The 17,442-nt window shown below is 37.3% G+C and overlaps 1 protein-coding gene and 1 pseudogene across 3 annotated transcripts in view; one reads left to right on the forward strand and one right to left on the reverse strand.

Annotated features, from left to right (window-relative positions):
• Nucleotides 1-17,442, reverse strand: part of MAML3 (mastermind like transcriptional coactivator 3) — a 615,614-nt gene that overhangs the window by 429,114 nt on the left and 169,058 nt on the right. The gene's annotated exons all lie outside the window — the stretch shown is intronic.
• Nucleotides 15,615-16,546, forward strand: LOC309661602 (large ribosomal subunit protein eL6 pseudogene; annotated as a pseudogene). The gene has a single exon. The product of its transcript is annotated as a large ribosomal subunit protein eL6 pseudogene (transcript).

Raw genomic sequence — 17,442 nt, forward strand, 5'->3', positions numbered from 1 at the left:
TATATCCATATACTCAAATAAGCAACTGTTAAAAATGAGTCATATTCAGCTATATTGATTGACATTTAAAAATCTTTATGACATATAATTGATTTTCAAAAGCAGTTTATAAAAATGCTCTTATTTTATAAAGTTATGTAATTTTGTGTATATAAATCTAGCAAACTCTAGAAAGCTAGTTATTCATCATTATTTTGGGATTTTAGGTGCTTCCTACTATCATTTATTCTTTTCTTTATTGCTTTAATTGTATGCTTATATAATAAAGAGAGAAAATGAAAACTTTCTATTTTCTAGAAAGAAAGAACAATAGAGAAAGGAAAGGAAGGAGAATCTGAAGAGAAGGAAGAATGGGAGTGTCTGTAGTCTGAAGTTTGCCTAAATGATTTCGGAAAAGATTCAAGGAATAGGTGATATCATCTCATGAATCTTTAAAAAATATTTTCCAGATGGACAGATGAGGAAAGGGCATCCAGAAAGATGAAACAGCAAAGGTGAAGGGGTTCAGAAAAATGAGAAACCATGATGTCTTAAGAAATACGTTTTCTGATATAGCTAAATCAGTGTTGGTAAATTAGCATTTAATCTTAAAAACTAGGGCAGGATCAATTAAAGTCGATGTTAATACAAGGAATTTCATATCAGGATTGCATATGGGATGCACAGGGAAAAGAAAAGTACTGCATCTCAAGGACACAGGTCTATGCACCCAGTTGCTTGAGTACATCTCTCCTTTGAGGTCTAATAATACCTCCAACTTAACATGTCCAAAGCAAAACTCTTGATTTCCTCTCCAAATCTGCTTCTCCTCCATAGTAGTAAATTTCATGTGTCAACTTGATAGGGCCACGGGGTACCTGGATATTTGGTCAAACATTATTCTGGGTGTTTCTGTGAGACTGTTTTTGGATGAGATTAACATTTAAATCAATAGACAGTGAAGCAGATTGCCCTCCCTAATGTGGGTGGGCCTCGTTCAATCAGTTGAAGGCCTGAGCAGAACAAAAAGGCTGACCCTACTGCAAATAATAGAGAATTCCTCTTGCCTGACTGCCTTCAAACTGGGACATTGGATTTCTCCTGCCTTCACACTGGAACTGAAACACATTGGCTTTTCCTAGGTCGTGAGCCTGCTGGCCTTGGGACTGGAACTGCACCATTAGCTCTCCTGGACCTGCAGCTTGCCGACTCACCCTGCAGATCTTGGGAACTGTCAGCCTCCATAATCACATGGACCAGCTCCTAATAATAAATCTCTCTCTCTCTCTCTCTCTATATATATATATATATACATGTATATATATGTATATATGTGTGTGTATATATATATACACACACATATATACACACGTGCTATTGGTTCTGTTTCTCTGGAGAGTCCTAATATATTCTTCCTTTCCAGTGTCCCAGTAACAGAAGAAATGGCAAAATCAATCTACCAGTGCCTTGGTAATAAAAACCTTGGGGTCATCCTTGACCGTCCTCCTCTCACACCTAAGATTCAGCCCAAAGCAAACCATGTCAGCGCCACATTTAAAATATATCCAGAATCTGACCACTACTTATTTTCCTCCTGTTACCATCATGGGCTAAACCTCTGTCTTCCCTCACCTGGACAAATGCAACAGTGTCCTAACTGGTCTTCCTGCTTCTGCCCCTGCCCCTTTACAGACAAGTATCCACACAGCAGCCTGACTGTTCCTTTTCAAATATGTCAGTCAAATCTTCTCATTTGGGGTGAAATCCAAAGTCCTCACCGTGGCCTGCAAGCTCCTGCAGGGTCTGGCTGCTCCTTCTACCTCACTGGCTCTGTCTCCTGCCACTCCTTGTTCACTCTGCTTTCTGGCCTCCTTGCCTCTTTTCCTTCTTCTTCTTTGTTTTAATAAGCCAGAAATTCCCTCTCTTGAAATGCTCTATTCCCAGGTATCCATAGCGTCTTGCTAACTCCCCTCAGGTGTGTCCCTCAGAGACCTTCCTTGCCAACCTGTGTGAAATAATCCTCCCCCACCATCTTATCCTTTTTTGAGTCATGTTTTGCCACCAGGCACACAGTACATCTTATTTTATTTATCTTCCGTGTCCCCTTCTGGGATGTGAGGCCCATGAAAGCAGACAATTACTTTGTTTCTCTATCTTCTGCACGCGGAGCAGAGGCTGGCACCTGGGAGGTACTCAATACCTGTTTGTTGATGAATGAATGAGGTTTCCTTCCATACACTGAAGGAAACAAGATACTTTTGATGTAGTAACAGCTAACATTTATAGATTGCATACTATATATTGGGCACTAGGCCACGCTTCTGATATAAATTAACTCATTTTTCCCCACAACTCTAGCATTTTCTGAATGAGGAAGCTGAGGCAGAGGTAAATCTACCAAAGTCACACAGCTGATAAGGGATGGAGCCTGGCTTCCAGCCCAGGCCAACTCAAGAGGCCATGCTTAACCATTCAAAATATACTTCTTGCAAATTCATTAAGAGACACTGAAGAACAGCAAGGATTGAAAAAAGGCGTATTCCCTAAATTTATTTTCCAGGGATAAAAATATTTCCTGCTACATAGTATCTTCACCAGTTTACAACTAAACAGCACAGCATGCTGAGAGTAAACAGACAGTAGAAAGCTTTGGACGCTCGCAGTTTACACTGTGACACCTCTGAAGCAATTTGGGAGAGACTAACAAAGTAACAGCAAAGACTTGTTTGAAAACCTTTCTTGGGTCAAGCATACCTTGTAAATTTGGTAGGAGCTTTACAAACCCACTTGAAGATGCTGGCAGTCCTTTTTACCCTCGTGAATTTATCCTTTTGTGTATCCGGCCAATATTTACTAAGTACCATTAGGTGTCAGGCACAGTTCTAGGCACAGGGGGTATAGAAATACCTTCTTTCATAAACTCTCATTTCCACCTGTAACAAAATTGAGCTTATAGTGATTTGGAGCTAAACTCTGTAGTCAGAGACACATGGGTACAAATCCCAGCCCTGCTGTTACTGGCTACGTGATCTCTGACCAGTCATATAACTTGTCTAAATCTCAGTTTCTTTGTTTATAAAATGGAGGCAATATCGATTATGAGATCTACCACACCAGTTTACTAGATGGATTAAATAAGATTGCTTGGGGACTTCCCTGGTGGCACAGTGGTTAAGAATCTACCCGTTAATGCAAGGGACACGGGTTCGAGCCCTGATCCGAGAAGATCCCACATGCCGCGGAGCAACTAACCCCTTGTGCCGCAACTACTGAGCCCGCGTGTTGCAACTACTGAAGCCCGCAAGCCTCGAGCCCATTCTCTGCAACAAAGAGTAGCCCCCACTCACCATAGCTAGAGAAAGCCCATGCGTAGCAACAAAGACCCAATGCAGCCAAAATAAAAAAAAAGATTGCTTGATACACACTAAATATTTGGCAATATACTACCTGTAATGGTGATCTCTGTGATTCTGAGTATGGTTTTGCACGAATGATGACCTCAGAGTGTTGTAGGTGTCTCTTCATTTAAGGGACAAGAGTTTGATGGAATTTTAGTGTCTTGAAAGAGTGCAGGTTTAGTCAAGATTGTCAACCAGAGTGCTAAACTTTGTGATGAAGTCCACTCACAATTAGACATCATAATAGAACTATTAAAAGAACTCTGATTCACTAATTTGTTCGTTCTTTTTTCCTTCTGGGGCTATCTGGGAAAGCTGCCCATTTGCAGAGAGCTCCTTTGGCTATCTTCCTTTGCCTTTCAAAGCCCTCAAAAAAAGTTCTTAAGTACCCCATAATGGGTCCAGGAGATTGTTGATTTTGTTTGTAACATGTCAGAAGTAACAATTTTTATACTATTAATAGAGTCACTATGAAGTGTAAGGGATATCTCAGGTGGTTTCTGAATGGACCAAATATTTGTATGTATTTATAGACCCTTCTGCCTTCATGGGCATTAGACCAGGAGTTAGGAACCATAAGTTCTAATCCTAGACCTGATACTAGTTAACTGCTTGATTTGGACTTCACTGGTGCTTTGTTACCCTATCTATCTGTATCAGAACGTTAGTGTCTACATCATCTTCCAAATCTAAAATTCTACAATCACCCATAAATAAAACTCATCAGCAAGAAATCTACCCTACTTGGTACTTGGAACTGAATATGAGAATATAAGGACTTACAAAGGAAAGGATAAGCACAGGGGCTCTTGCATTTCATGTTGTAAACACTGCTACAGCCATAAAACAGGATAGTAATAAGGGTTAAAGTAATAATATACATCTTTTTTGTTTTAAGTATAAAGATATGCAATAGTTACATTCATTTCCTTAAAAAAAAACAGACGTTAAAAACTTATTTGAAAGCACAAATGCTAACATAGCTAATACCATGTACAAAAAGTTGAAAACGAAAGCTTTCCTTGCCCATTGTTCAGTGACTCTAACCAACCCCACAGCATATTTAGTTAGAATCGATATTAGATTTGAGATTCAGTCCAGACCAGCACTTCAGAGGAGGCTGATCTTCACGAGGAGCTATCATCCAGCACAGAACTTTTTGAAGGCTTTAGAGTCCTTTGAGATAAAAGGGACACTTTCAGGCTGAACTCCTGAAGAAACAGAATTAATAAAGTGTCCTAGCTTAAAACCATTTTACCCTTGGGAGACAGTAAAGCTCATCCAGGACAACTGGCTGTATTTTGCAGACTGAAAGGGACCAGTGAGTAAATGCTTCGGTGCTAGTATCCTCTTGGCAAGGAAAATGTTTCCTAACATTCCTTCTGATTCTCTGAAAAGTTGGATGCCTTTGCATAGAAGAATGAGTTTGCTGGGCTTTCCAAAGGGAGTTCGGAGACAGGTTGTCAAAATCGTGCCTAAGCCAGTAATGTTCTGAATCCGTTGGGCTCCTAATTACTGTCCTCTGTGAGCCAGGCAAATTAACCTGGGCCCATTGCACTGCCTGAGAAGAAATAAGGAATCCGTTAAAAAAAAAAAGGGAGGGGGTACTGTATTTTTGCATGCCTGTTACCCTTCAGTTTGATTTTCCTGGGAATTTGTGTGCAGTGTGAGTATTTTTGTTGCAGACACATTTTTGATTCCCTGAGCTTGATGAAATAGGGAGCTAAGTAGAAAATAAGACATTTTAAGAATCCTTGTCATTGCAGTGGAGTAATTTTTACATAAAATAGGCACTTGGTTCATGAAAATTATAGCTAAATAAAATAGAATGAATTTAAGGCATTCACCCTCCTGAAGATTTAGCTGGTCAAGGTCCTGAATTTTCCTTACCTCACTGCATGGCTACGGATATTTACACAACTGAGTAGTTATTTATAGAAACTACCACCACCAGCAATAATGAACATCCTCAAGAACACGTAGATATGAAAAAGAACTGATTAGGAATTTTGGAAAAAGGCACTCTTTGAAATTAAAAATCTCAATAGATGGGATAGTCTAGATTGAAATCAGCCAAAGGGAGAGTTGGAAAAAAGTGCCGAGAAATTCACACAAAATGCAGCACCTGGAGACAAAAACTACTTAAGAGAAGTTAAAGAGTCATGAATAATAGATGGAGAAGCTCCAAAACAAATATTTAGGAGTTCCAGGGGGAAAATAGATGAAAGACAAAGACAGGAACAACATTTGAAAAGATGAGACTGCGAAATTTCCAGGATTGAAGACATGTCCTCAGGCTGAAAGTTCACAGCATAAATAAAAATAAATCCATATTGTAGGAAAACTGTAAAAACATCAAGGGCAAATAGAACAATCCTAAAAGCTACCAGAGAAAAAAGACAGGTTGCCTACAGAAGAATAACAGCTGGGCTGGCAGCCCACTTCTCATCAGCATTGATAGATGAAATAATTATCCAGACTGCTGAAGGAAAATAATTTCCCATCTAGCTAGATTCTCATGCCAAAACTAAACTAGCATTCAAAAGAGAGACAAAATAAAGATATTTCACCCATGGGAAGTTTACCCCTCGTAGATCCATTAAAGGATTAACTTGAATTTAAAGAAAAGAGCCTTGGGCTTCCCTGGTGGTGCAGTGGTTGAGAATCCGCCTGCCAATGCAGGAGACACGGGTTCGAGCCCTGGTCTGGGAGGATCCCACATGCCGCGGAGCAACTAGGCCCGTGAGCCACAACTACTGAGCCTGCGCGTCTGGAGCCTGTGCTCCGCAACAAGAGAGGCCGCAGTAGTGAGAGGCCCGCGCACCGCGATGAAGAGAGGCCCCCGCTTGCCACAACTAGAGAAAGCCCTCGCACAGAAACGAAGACCCAACACAGCCAAAAATAAATAAATAAATAAGTAAATTTAAAAAAAAAAAAAAAAGAAAAGAGCCTCATAATAATAATTATAACAATAGCTAACACTTTACATGTATCAACTATTTTTAATCCTCACAATAATACTATGAGGTAGATAAATTTTTAACCTCATTTTAAAGTGAGGAAACTGAGGTACAGAAATATTAATGCCTCCCAGCTAGTAAGAATGAGGTTTGAACTAGGTGGGCTGGGAAGATATTGGATGAAAGAAATAATAATAAGCAAAGAAATTGACAAAATAAGTGGATATATCTTAATTAACCACTGACTGCAATAATTAACTTTTTTACTTAAAAAAAAGAGGAGAAACTAAAACTCTATATAATAATAATTTCAGGAGTTGTTCTGTAAGTGGCTAAATCTTGCCAAGACCCTCAGTGTGTTTAGGAGAATGGTGGTAAAGAATAACTTAAAATTTTTAATGAAAATTTATTGTTACATAGTTAAAAATATAGGGGTAACAACAGCAAAGATAGAAATGTAATTTATAGTTTCAAAATAAGCAGAAGAATATTTAATGGAGTAAAGGCATTTACCAATTCAGCAGAAAACAAGAAGAAAAATTATAAAAAGGGAAAGAAAACAAAATAAAGACAGTAGTAAAGATATGTTCAAATATATCACTAATCACAATAAACAATTGTGAAATGAAATTTAATTGTTAAAAGAATTTACTAATGTATTGTATTTTTTTAATTAGCCAAAAATTCTATTATCCAAGTTTTGCATCTGCCTCCTACAGATTAGTATCATTTTAATCGATGATATATTGAGAACATTCAAGAGGTGTATCCTGCATTATTTATTTAAAAAACCCATATTTAAAAACCGAGATGTGTGTTTACATACCCATTATGATAAGGGAAATTATAAACCAAACAGATGGATATTTATAAAAACTGATATTTCAGGAAAGGACTTGAAGTAAGAAGTCCTTTCCAACTCCTTCTTTAATTGGAGAACAATTATTTCAGAACTACATGTTTCCTAATGGTAGTCCAGAGTAAGTCAAAGGGAAAACATTTAGCAATCTTAAATCTTTTACCTCCTAAAATTTTAGAAGGATAGCTATCAGAATGATTTTCCAATCAACATTATAGGAAATCTTCTAGTTGATAAAAGGCCACACGTCTACATACTTCTTAAAAGTTGAATGACTTTTTAATGTATCCAGATGAGATCCAACATTTAACATATTGAATCAGAAGGAATAATTTTTATTGTCCATATACTGTATGAATATGAAATTAAACTGTAATTCTCCTTGATCAATACTGTAGATTCCATGTCATGATTAATTCCAAGAAAACAAATTTCTGCATCTTCTGTGAAAACTACTTTTCAATTGTAACAATGTTCTCAGAAAGTTTTCAGGTTGTCATTATCTTTCCTTTTGGATGGCAAAGTGCAAAAGATTCCTGAACAAATAGCCTGCACAGAGAGAGCTTCCTGTAACTACCGCCACAATCAGGAGAGAAAACTGTACCATCACCACAAGGCTCCCTCCTGCTACCCACCCTTCCCTAACCCCTGGCAACCACTAATCTTTTCTCTATCTCTATAATTTTGTTATTTCAAGAGTGTTACGTAAATGGCAATCATTCAGTATGTAACCTTTTTTTCTTACTCATCATTATTCCCCTGAGTTTCATCCAAGTTGTTGCGTTTATCGATATTTCATTCCTTCTATTGCTGAGTACTTGCTTTGGCATGGATATACCAGTTTGCTTATCCATTCACCCATTGAAGGAAAATTGGATAGATTCCAGGTTTGGGCTATTATGAATAAAGCTGCTATGAACATTCATGTACAAGTTTCTGCATGAACATAAGTTTTCATTTCTCTGTGGTAAATGCTCAGGAGTACAGCTGCTGAGTCATATGGTAAGTACATGTTTACTTTTAAAAGAAACTGCCAAACTATTTTCCAGAGTGGCTATACCATTTAACATTCCTACCAGCATTGTATGAGTGAACCAGTTTTTCTGCATTCTTGTCAGCATTTGGTGTAGTCACCATTTTTAATTTTAGCCATACAGGTAGGTGTTAGTGACAACTCAATTGCGGTTTTAATTTACATTTCCTTAAGGGCTGATGAAGTTGAACATCATTTAACGGGCTTACTTGCCATCTCTGTATGTTCTCTTTGAGTGTTGGTTCATGTCTTTGGCCCATTTTTCTAACTTGATTGTTTACTTACTATTGTGCTTTAAGAATTCTTTATATTTTCTAGATACAAATCATTTGGCCAGTATGCGTTCTGCAAATATTTTCTCCCAAGTTGTAATTTTTCTTTTCAGCCTTTTAAGAGAGTCTTTCCCAGAAATACAGTTTTTACTTTTAATGGAGTCCAAATTATTAGCTTTTCCTTTAGGGATTTGTGCTTTTGGTATCAAATTTAAGAACTCTGCCTAACTGTACATCACAAAGATTTTCTCTTATGTTTTTTCTAAATATTTATAGTTTCGCATTTTACATTTAAGTCTATCATTCACTTTGAGTCCATTTAGTTAATTTTTGTATACAGTGTTAGGTTTAGGTGGGTTTTGCTTTTTTGTTTGTTTTGTTTTGTTTGCTTATGGATCTCCAGTTGGTTCAGCCCATTTGTTGGAAAGGCTATCCTTCCTTCGCTGAATTGTTTTTGCACCTTTGTCAAAAATAAGTTGAGCATATTTGTGTGGGTCCCTTTCTGGGTTCTCTATTCTGTTCCACTGATCAGTGTGTCTGTTCCTCTATATATGCCACAATAGTCTTGATTACTGTAGCTACATATGTCTTGAAATCAGGTACACTGACTCTGCCTACTTTATTCTTTTTCAAAATTGTTTTAGCTATTCTAGTTCCTTTGCCATTTCACATAAATTTTAGAATAATCTTAACTATGTCTACAAAAAAATCTTATAGATATTTTCATAGGAATCGCATTAAATTTATTTATCGATTTGGAAAATTGACATCTTTATTATGTTGAGTCTTCCAATCCATGAACACAGGAATGTTTCTTCATTTATTTAGATCACCTTTGATTTCTTTCATCAGCATCTTGTAATTTTCATCATACAGATTCCATACATTTTTGTTAGATTTATACTTGAATATTTAATATTCTTTGGAGCAACTGTAAATGGTTTGCATTTAAAAAAATTTTTGTTTCCACTTGTTTACTGTTAGTATGTAAAAATGCAGTTGATTTTAGCTTGTTGATCTTATGTCCTGTGAACCTGTTGAACTCACTTATGAGTTCTCGGAGGGTTTTTGTTGTTGATGGTGGTAGAAACCTCCAAATTTTCTAGGTATACAATCCTGTTACCTGAAAATAGAGGCAATTTTATCTCTTTTAAAAGTTGTATTTTTTAAAAGTTAAGTTCTTTGCTTCTTTCAAGATACATGGCTTAAAAAGATTCTGAAAATTTGAAAACAAAGAATGAAACAAGATACACCAGGCAAATACACACACAAACACACACACACACATATACACAACAGATGGTAGAGAGTTAATAACACCAGAAAAATTAGAATATAAGCATTAATAAAGATAAAAATGGGACACTACATAATATAAGTATCAATCCACCAAGAATACATAATTATCATGAACTTCTGTGCAGCTAACAACATGGTCTCGACATTAGTTAAGCAAAAACTGACAATTATAAGGACAATTCTGCAAAATATAGTGGGTAATTTGAACACACTTACATTAAAAATGAATTGATCAACCAGAACAAGATTACAAGAAAATAAAAATTTGAAAAATAAAGTTATCAAGTTTGAGTTAATATATGTGCATAAACATACACACATCTTATATCCAACTAATAGAATAAAGCTTTTAATTTCAAGTACTAGTGGAACTTGTAAAAAATGGACCATCCAAATGAGGTTCCAGATTTCAAAGTAAAGTGTCCATATAAACCACAATCTCTTGTCATGGTACACTTAAATTAGAAACCAACAATAAAAAGGAAACCTAAAAGGCACATATGTTTGAAATATTAAAGATACACTTCAGTAATCCAATGATTAAGTAGGAAATCACAATGGAAATAATAAAATATTTAGAAATAAAAACTATGAAATTACCACCTGTCAAAAACTGAGATAGGCTAAAATGGTATTTTAAAGATGAATTGTAGCCTTAAAATTCCTTTATTAAAAAGATATGAAAACTGAAAATAAGTGAGCTAGAGGAATACAGCAAACCTGGATAGAGTAAAAAGGTAGGAAATAATAACAATAAAGCAGAAGTTAATAAAATATCAATAGAAAACAGAAATAAGAGAAAGGCAAGCAAATTCAAAATCTGCTCTTTTGCTATTTTATTTATTTATTTATTTTTGGCTGCGTTGGGTCTTCATCGCTGCGTGAGGGCTTTTCTCTAGTTGCGGCGCGCAGGCTTCTCATTGCGGTGGCTTCTCTTGTTGTGGAGCACGGGCTCTAGGAGCATGATCTTCAGTAGTTGTGGCACGCGGGCTTCAGTAGTTGTGGCTCACGGGCTCTAGAGCACAGGCTCAGTAGTTGTGGCCCACGGGCTTAGTTGCTCCGCAGCATGTGGGATCTTCCTGGACCAGGGCTCGAATCCGTGTCCCCTGCATTGGCAGGCGGATTCTTAACCACTGCACCACTGGGGAAGCCCTCTTTTGCTATTTTAAATCTAATTTTTGGATTAGATATATCATTCATATTGTTCAAAATTTTAAATGTATGAACTAGTATGTAATTAAAACCTTACTTTCCATTTCTTTTACTTTGCCATCCAATTTCCCTCCCACAGACAACAAGTATTATCTTCTTTCTTATCTTTCCAGTGATAACTTGTACATGAAGCCAGTATACATAGATAGTAGCCCCTTCCTTTTTTTAGCTCTGGTAAACAGGATGTATTTTTCAGATCTTTAGCAAGACTAACATAAGAGAGAGAGAGAAGACACAAACAATATTGGGAATGAAAAAGAGGACATAACTATGTATATGGTAGAGATTCTAAACATCCTAATTAAATAATATGCCAATCACTTTTCATATGTATGCCAATAAAGTAGAAAACTCAAATGAAATAGATGATTTTTCAGAAAAATATAAGCTACCTGGATCAGTCAGTGTTCAGTCAGGAAAACAGAGACTCTCCAGGTAGTCCAATAAAAGGGATATATTACAGGAGATTCGCTTCAAAAGGAAAACTTCAAAGTGAAACAGCAGGTGGTGAGCCAACACTGAAATTAGTCCCATCAGGAAGTTATTACTACCGCTAAGGCTGGAGGGACCAAGTGGGGCAGTTGGCATTACTGGGGGGTAAGACCCAGAATCACCAGTGGGAGCTGGATTTGTGACAGGGGGCTGGGAGGGAGCTGGACCATGGGGAAAAAGTGGGAGCTGGAACCCCAGGAGAGACAGACACTGCCGGAGGCGGAGAGAGAAAGGAAAAACATCTGGGCTTCCCTCTTCCTCCTGCCCGATAGTCCTCTGCTAGGGCTCACCATTGACCAAAACTAGCTAATTGCATAGGAAATCTCAGTCATGTGGTTTGCAGCAGGAAGACAGAGAAATGATCTGAGAGCAAATAGGAAAGAAATTACAGTCTTAAAATTGACTCAAGAAGAAAAAACCCCCCAGCAACAGTAAACCTGCAACCATCTGCAAGTAAAATATTCTCTCTACCCTACCTAATCTCCTAACCTCCAAAGACCTTGGACCCAGACAGTTTGATAGGAATGAAAACAGATAATCCTAATATAATAGAAATATTTTGAAAAACTGAAGGAGTGGAAAAGCTACCCAAGTCATTTTATGAAGCTAGTATAAGTTTGAAATTACAACTAGAAAGGGAGAGCATAAGAAAAGATAATCATAAAAACAACTGTATCTCATGTATAAACATAGGAAAATCCTACGTAAAATAAGAACAAAAATTGAATTTTACATATATATGATATATCATAATTAAATGGAATTTCCCCATCATGCAAGGATGTTTCAACATCATAAAATATATGAATGTAATCAGCATTGTCAGATTGAAAAAGCAAAGTCATTCTCAACAGGTGCAAAAAAAATGTTGGGGATGAAATTAAACATTTAAGATTTTTAAAATCTTAGTAAATTATAAATAGAAGGGAATTCCCTTCATCTTATTTCTAGAGTCACTGTTTCCACTCTATCACCTAATATTTTCTCCTCAACCCAACTAAATCAGTCTATAACTATCACCATTTTCACCACCAAGTTTAATGGAAAATTATTATTTTGGTCTCTCGGCAGCTTTTGACACAAAGGATCTCTCCCTCCTTCTTGCAATACTCTCCTCCCTTGGCTACTATGACCCTATGGTCCTGATTTTCCTCCTGGATCAGTGGTCATCCATTCTCATTCTTATTCACTGGTGCCATCGTATCTTTCTGGTACGTAAATTTTGAAGTTCCCTGGAGTTCAGCCCTCCATCCTCTTTGTTTTCCCTCCTCTCTTTACACTTGCCATCCTGATGATCTAATTCATTCCTGTGACTTTATATACCATGTGTTCACTGATATGCCCAAAGGCATATCCAGCCCCAACTCCCTGGTTGACATTCATTGAATGTAACATAAGTATCTCAAACCTAACTTGTCCAAAGCAGAACTCTTGGTTTCCCTTTTTCTTTTGCCAACGCACAACCTTTTCCTCTCCAGGGACTTCTTCACTCTGTAAAGGCAACTTCATTTACTGTTGCTCAGGCCAGATCTGTAGGGTCATTCTTGACTGCTCTCCTTCCATCTACCAGACATCCAACTTCTCATTACACCTTGTTGGCTCCATCTTCAAATAAACCCTTAATCCAAGCAGTTCTTACTACCTTCACAGCTATCCACACGGTGAAAGCCAGCATAATCTCTTACACAATTGATTGTAACTGTCTGCTGCCAACTGGCCTCTCAGCTTCCACTCTTATTCCCTGTAGTCACTTCTGCCAACAGCAGCCAGAGAGAACTTCTTAAAATGTAATCCCATTCAAATTGTGTCCCTTCTTGTGACTTCTCAAAGCCTCCTGTTGGTACTCAGAGTAAGTTCCAGTCTTCTTGCCATCAGCTACGTGGCCTGACAATGCTACCTCAGTGACTCATCTCCCACTGCTATTCTCCCTGTGTGTTTCCTTCTGTTTACACTGCTTCTCATCTGCTTCTTAGACATACTAGGCTCATGCCTAACTCAGGCATTTCTTTCATTGCCCACTGCATGGACTGCCTTTCTTCCAGATCATCACATGGCTTTTGATGCTCAGCCAGATTCCCTTCAGAGGGTTTCGCTACATCAACTTGTAGACTCTCAGTGGACAGCCTGCAGTGGATGGCCTCTTCCACCTTAGCTGAAGAAAGCCACCCTGTTGATGGCCATACCACTTCCCGGGATAGCTGCATCTAACATCTGATCCTTGCAAGGTTGTAAAGGCAAAGTTCCCTTGCCCCTACTTACTCTACCCCTTGGATGGGGTCATGGTAGCTTAGAGGCCCCTATTGAAATGGGCAAGGCTGTTGCTGGACCTGCACTGCAGCTCCGCTTCTCCTTCTGCCCACTCTTCTCTCCTTCTCCTCCCTTCCTAATATACGCTCCGTGCGCTGAATTCCACCTCAGAGCCTGCAACACACAGCCCAACTCACTTATTCAGTTCTCTGCTCACGTGTTAATTTCTCAGAGAGGCCTTCTCTGAATACCCTATCTAAAATAACCATTCCCTTATAACTCTTTATTTTTCTACATATCGTGTATCAATTCCTGAATGTGTGTGTGTGTGTGTGTGTGTGTGTGTGTGTGTGTGTTTCCCTCTGTATCTTGTAAGCTGCATGAAGGACTTTTTGTCATATTCACCACTCTGTCCCCATCACTTAGAAAAGTTCCTGGCACAGAGGAAGCTCTGAATAAAAATGTGCTGAATGAAAGTCTCAGTAAACCTGATGATAGACATCAAATATAAAAAACAATAGAAGCCATTTTCTTAACTGTGCAATTTTAGAACTTTAAAGTAAGGAGAAAAACACGGATACCTGATACTACCCCACTCTTCAACAATAAGATGAAAATAATGATTAGAGGAACAAGAACTGGAAAGAAAGAGACAAAATTATCTTTATAGGTAAACTATATGATTGTCAACCAAAGAAATACAAAAAAATGTGCTCAGACAATTGGTTAGAACTAATAGGAGAATTTGGCTTACGCCAGTAAGATCAAAGTACAGCTCTATGGCATTTCTATAAACAAGTAATAATTAATCTGAAAACATAATAAATGAAAGAATTTATAAGGGTAATAAAAACTATAACTACTTAAGAATAAGTCTAATAAAAGTGTATAAGACTTTTTGAAAAAGTTTTCAAAAAATTTATCGATGAACACGCAAGAAGACTTGGAAAAAATGGAGTGAAATGCTATGATCATGGATAAGAAGACTTAATAGATTAAGAAGAAGTCGACTGACTCTAAATTAATCTAAAAGGTAAATACAACTCCAGTGAAAACCACACTGGAGTTTTTCACAGAACTTGACAAGCTAATCCTAAAATTCATTTGGTAAAGGGCAAAAATTAGCCAAAAATTTTTGAAACAGAAAAAATTGGTATAATCCTGACCTAATATCAGATGGGAATATTTAAGACAGTGTGACTTTAGAGCAAGGAGAAACAAATCAATGAAACAAAACATGAAAACACAGAAACTGGACTATGGAAAACTTGGGGTAAGACAGAGGTCACATTACAAATCAATATCGATATTAGTAAGTAGTGCTAAAATAATTTGTATGGAAAAGAAATGAGCCCTACCTCACACCACACCAAAAAGTTCAGATGGATTACAGAATCAAATGTGAAAAACAAAATTTTTAAAAGAAAATATAATTTTAATCATAACAAATCAGTGTAGGGAAGAATTTATTAGATAAGATATGATATCCCAAACCATAAAGAAATAGTGATAAATGTGATGACATCATAATCTTAAAATTCAGTATCAAGAGCAAGATCAACCACACGACAATAACAACCAAACCCCCAAACATGTAAAAAGATAAGCTGCAGACTAGAAGACATTTTGCTATGTGTTGAACTCACAAAGGATTAGTAAGAAAAACAATCTAATAGCCAAATGAACAGAAGATATAGACAATTTATAGAAGGAAACTGAATGGTCAATAAGCATGCTAAGATGGTCAGACTTACTAATAATCAGGGAAGTAAAAATAAAAATGAGATATCACTTCATACCTATTGGATTGGAAAGACTAAAAAGCCTGACTCTCACAGGGACTTTGGTGTGCTAACGTTGGGGATACAAATTGGTAGAACAGCTTTTTCCCATCTTGCAAGATGGCGGGTGAAAAGGCTGAGAAGCCAGATACTAAGGAGAAAAAACCTGAAGCCAAGAAGGCTGATGCTGGTGGCAAGGCTAAAAAGGTGAAGCAGGTTAAGAAGGGGAAGCCCCACTGCAGCCAAAACCCTGTTCTGGTCAGAGGAATTGGCAGATATTCCCGATCGGCTATGTATTCCAGGAAGGCCTTGTACAAGAGGAAGTATTCAGCAGCTAAATCCAAGGTTGAAAAGAAAAAGAAGGTGAAGGTTCTTGCTACTGTCACAAACCAGTTGGTGGTGACAAGAATGGTGGTACCCGGGTGGTTAAACTTTGCAAAATGCCTAGGTATTATCCTACTGAAGATGTGCCTCGAAAGCTGTTGAGTCACGGCAAAAAAAACCCTTCAGTAAGCATGTGAGAAAACTGCGTGCTAGCATCACTCCTGGGACCATTCTGATTATCCTCACTGGGCGCCACAGAGGCAAGAGGGTCATTTTCCTGAAGCAGCTGAGCAGTGGCTTGCTACTTGTGACTGGGCCTCTGTCCCTCAATCGAGTTCCTTTGCGGAGAACACACCAGAAATTTGTCATTGCCACTTCCACCAAAATTGATATCAGTGGTGTGAAAATCCCAGAACATCTCACTGATGGTTATTTCAAGAAGAAGAAACTGCGTAAGCCCAGGCACCAGGAAGGTGAGATCTTCGACACAGAGAGAGAGAAATACGAGATTACAGAGCAGCGGAAGGTTGATCAGAAAGCTGTGGACTAAAAAATTCTGCGAAGAATCAAAGCTGTTCCTCAGCTCCAGGGCTACCTCCGCTCTGTGTTTGCTCTTACAAACGGAATTTATCCTCACAAAGTACTGTTCTAAACTTCTTACAAAGAACCTAATTAAATAATTCCGGTCCAAAAAACAAACAAACAAACAAACAAAAAAATTGGTAGAACAACTTTGGAGGACAATTCAAATAGCAAAATTAAGATGTTTATACCTTTTACCATCCAGTTATCCCATTTCTAGGAAATATTCTCTACTCAAGATAAACTCTTACACAAGGAGTAGAATATTCACAGCTGTGTAATTTGTAGTAGCAAAATATTAGAAATTACCTAAACGCCCTTCAATATAGAGGAATGACTGTATGAATTGTCAAAAACAGTCATATAGTGAAATACTGTGCAGCTGTGAAAATGAATGACCTAAAGCTACGTTTCCATGTGAATAAAGCTTAAAAAAATATAATGCTGAAAAAAGTAAGTTGGAGACTATATAGAGTATAATAATATTTATTTACAGTTTAAAAACAAAAATACAATGCTATCTGTTGTTTATGGATATATTATGCACTTACAGATACAATCCATATAAAACCATTCATGGGAATGCTATGCAACAATTTCACTTTAGGGAAGGAATGGAGGGAATATGATTGGGAAGGGGTACACAGGAGGCTTTAGTGATATGTATGTTGTTTTATTTCTTTTAAAAAAAGATTTGACCTAACTATGACAAATTGCTGGGATTTGTTAAAACTCAGTGCTAGGCATAGAAGTGTTTATTAGATTATTATTTGCACTGCATGTATGTTTGAAATATTTTATCTAAAACATTTAAAATTTAAGGTATTTTATTTTAAAATCAAGAAAAATTATCAAAATGTCCAGTTTCTTCAAAATCACCTAGATGCCCATGAATAGGGAACTAGTTAAACAAATGTTAGTACATAATGAATTACTATGCAAATATTTTAAATGATGCTTTATATTTATACAATAGGGAAAGATATCGAAACATTCTGCTGAAT

The sequence above is a fragment of the Balaenoptera physalus genome (genome assembly GCF_965194825.1).
Source record: "Balaenoptera physalus genome assembly, chromosome: 5".
Classification (NCBI taxonomy): domain Eukaryota; kingdom Metazoa; phylum Chordata; class Mammalia; order Artiodactyla; family Balaenopteridae; genus Balaenoptera; species Balaenoptera physalus.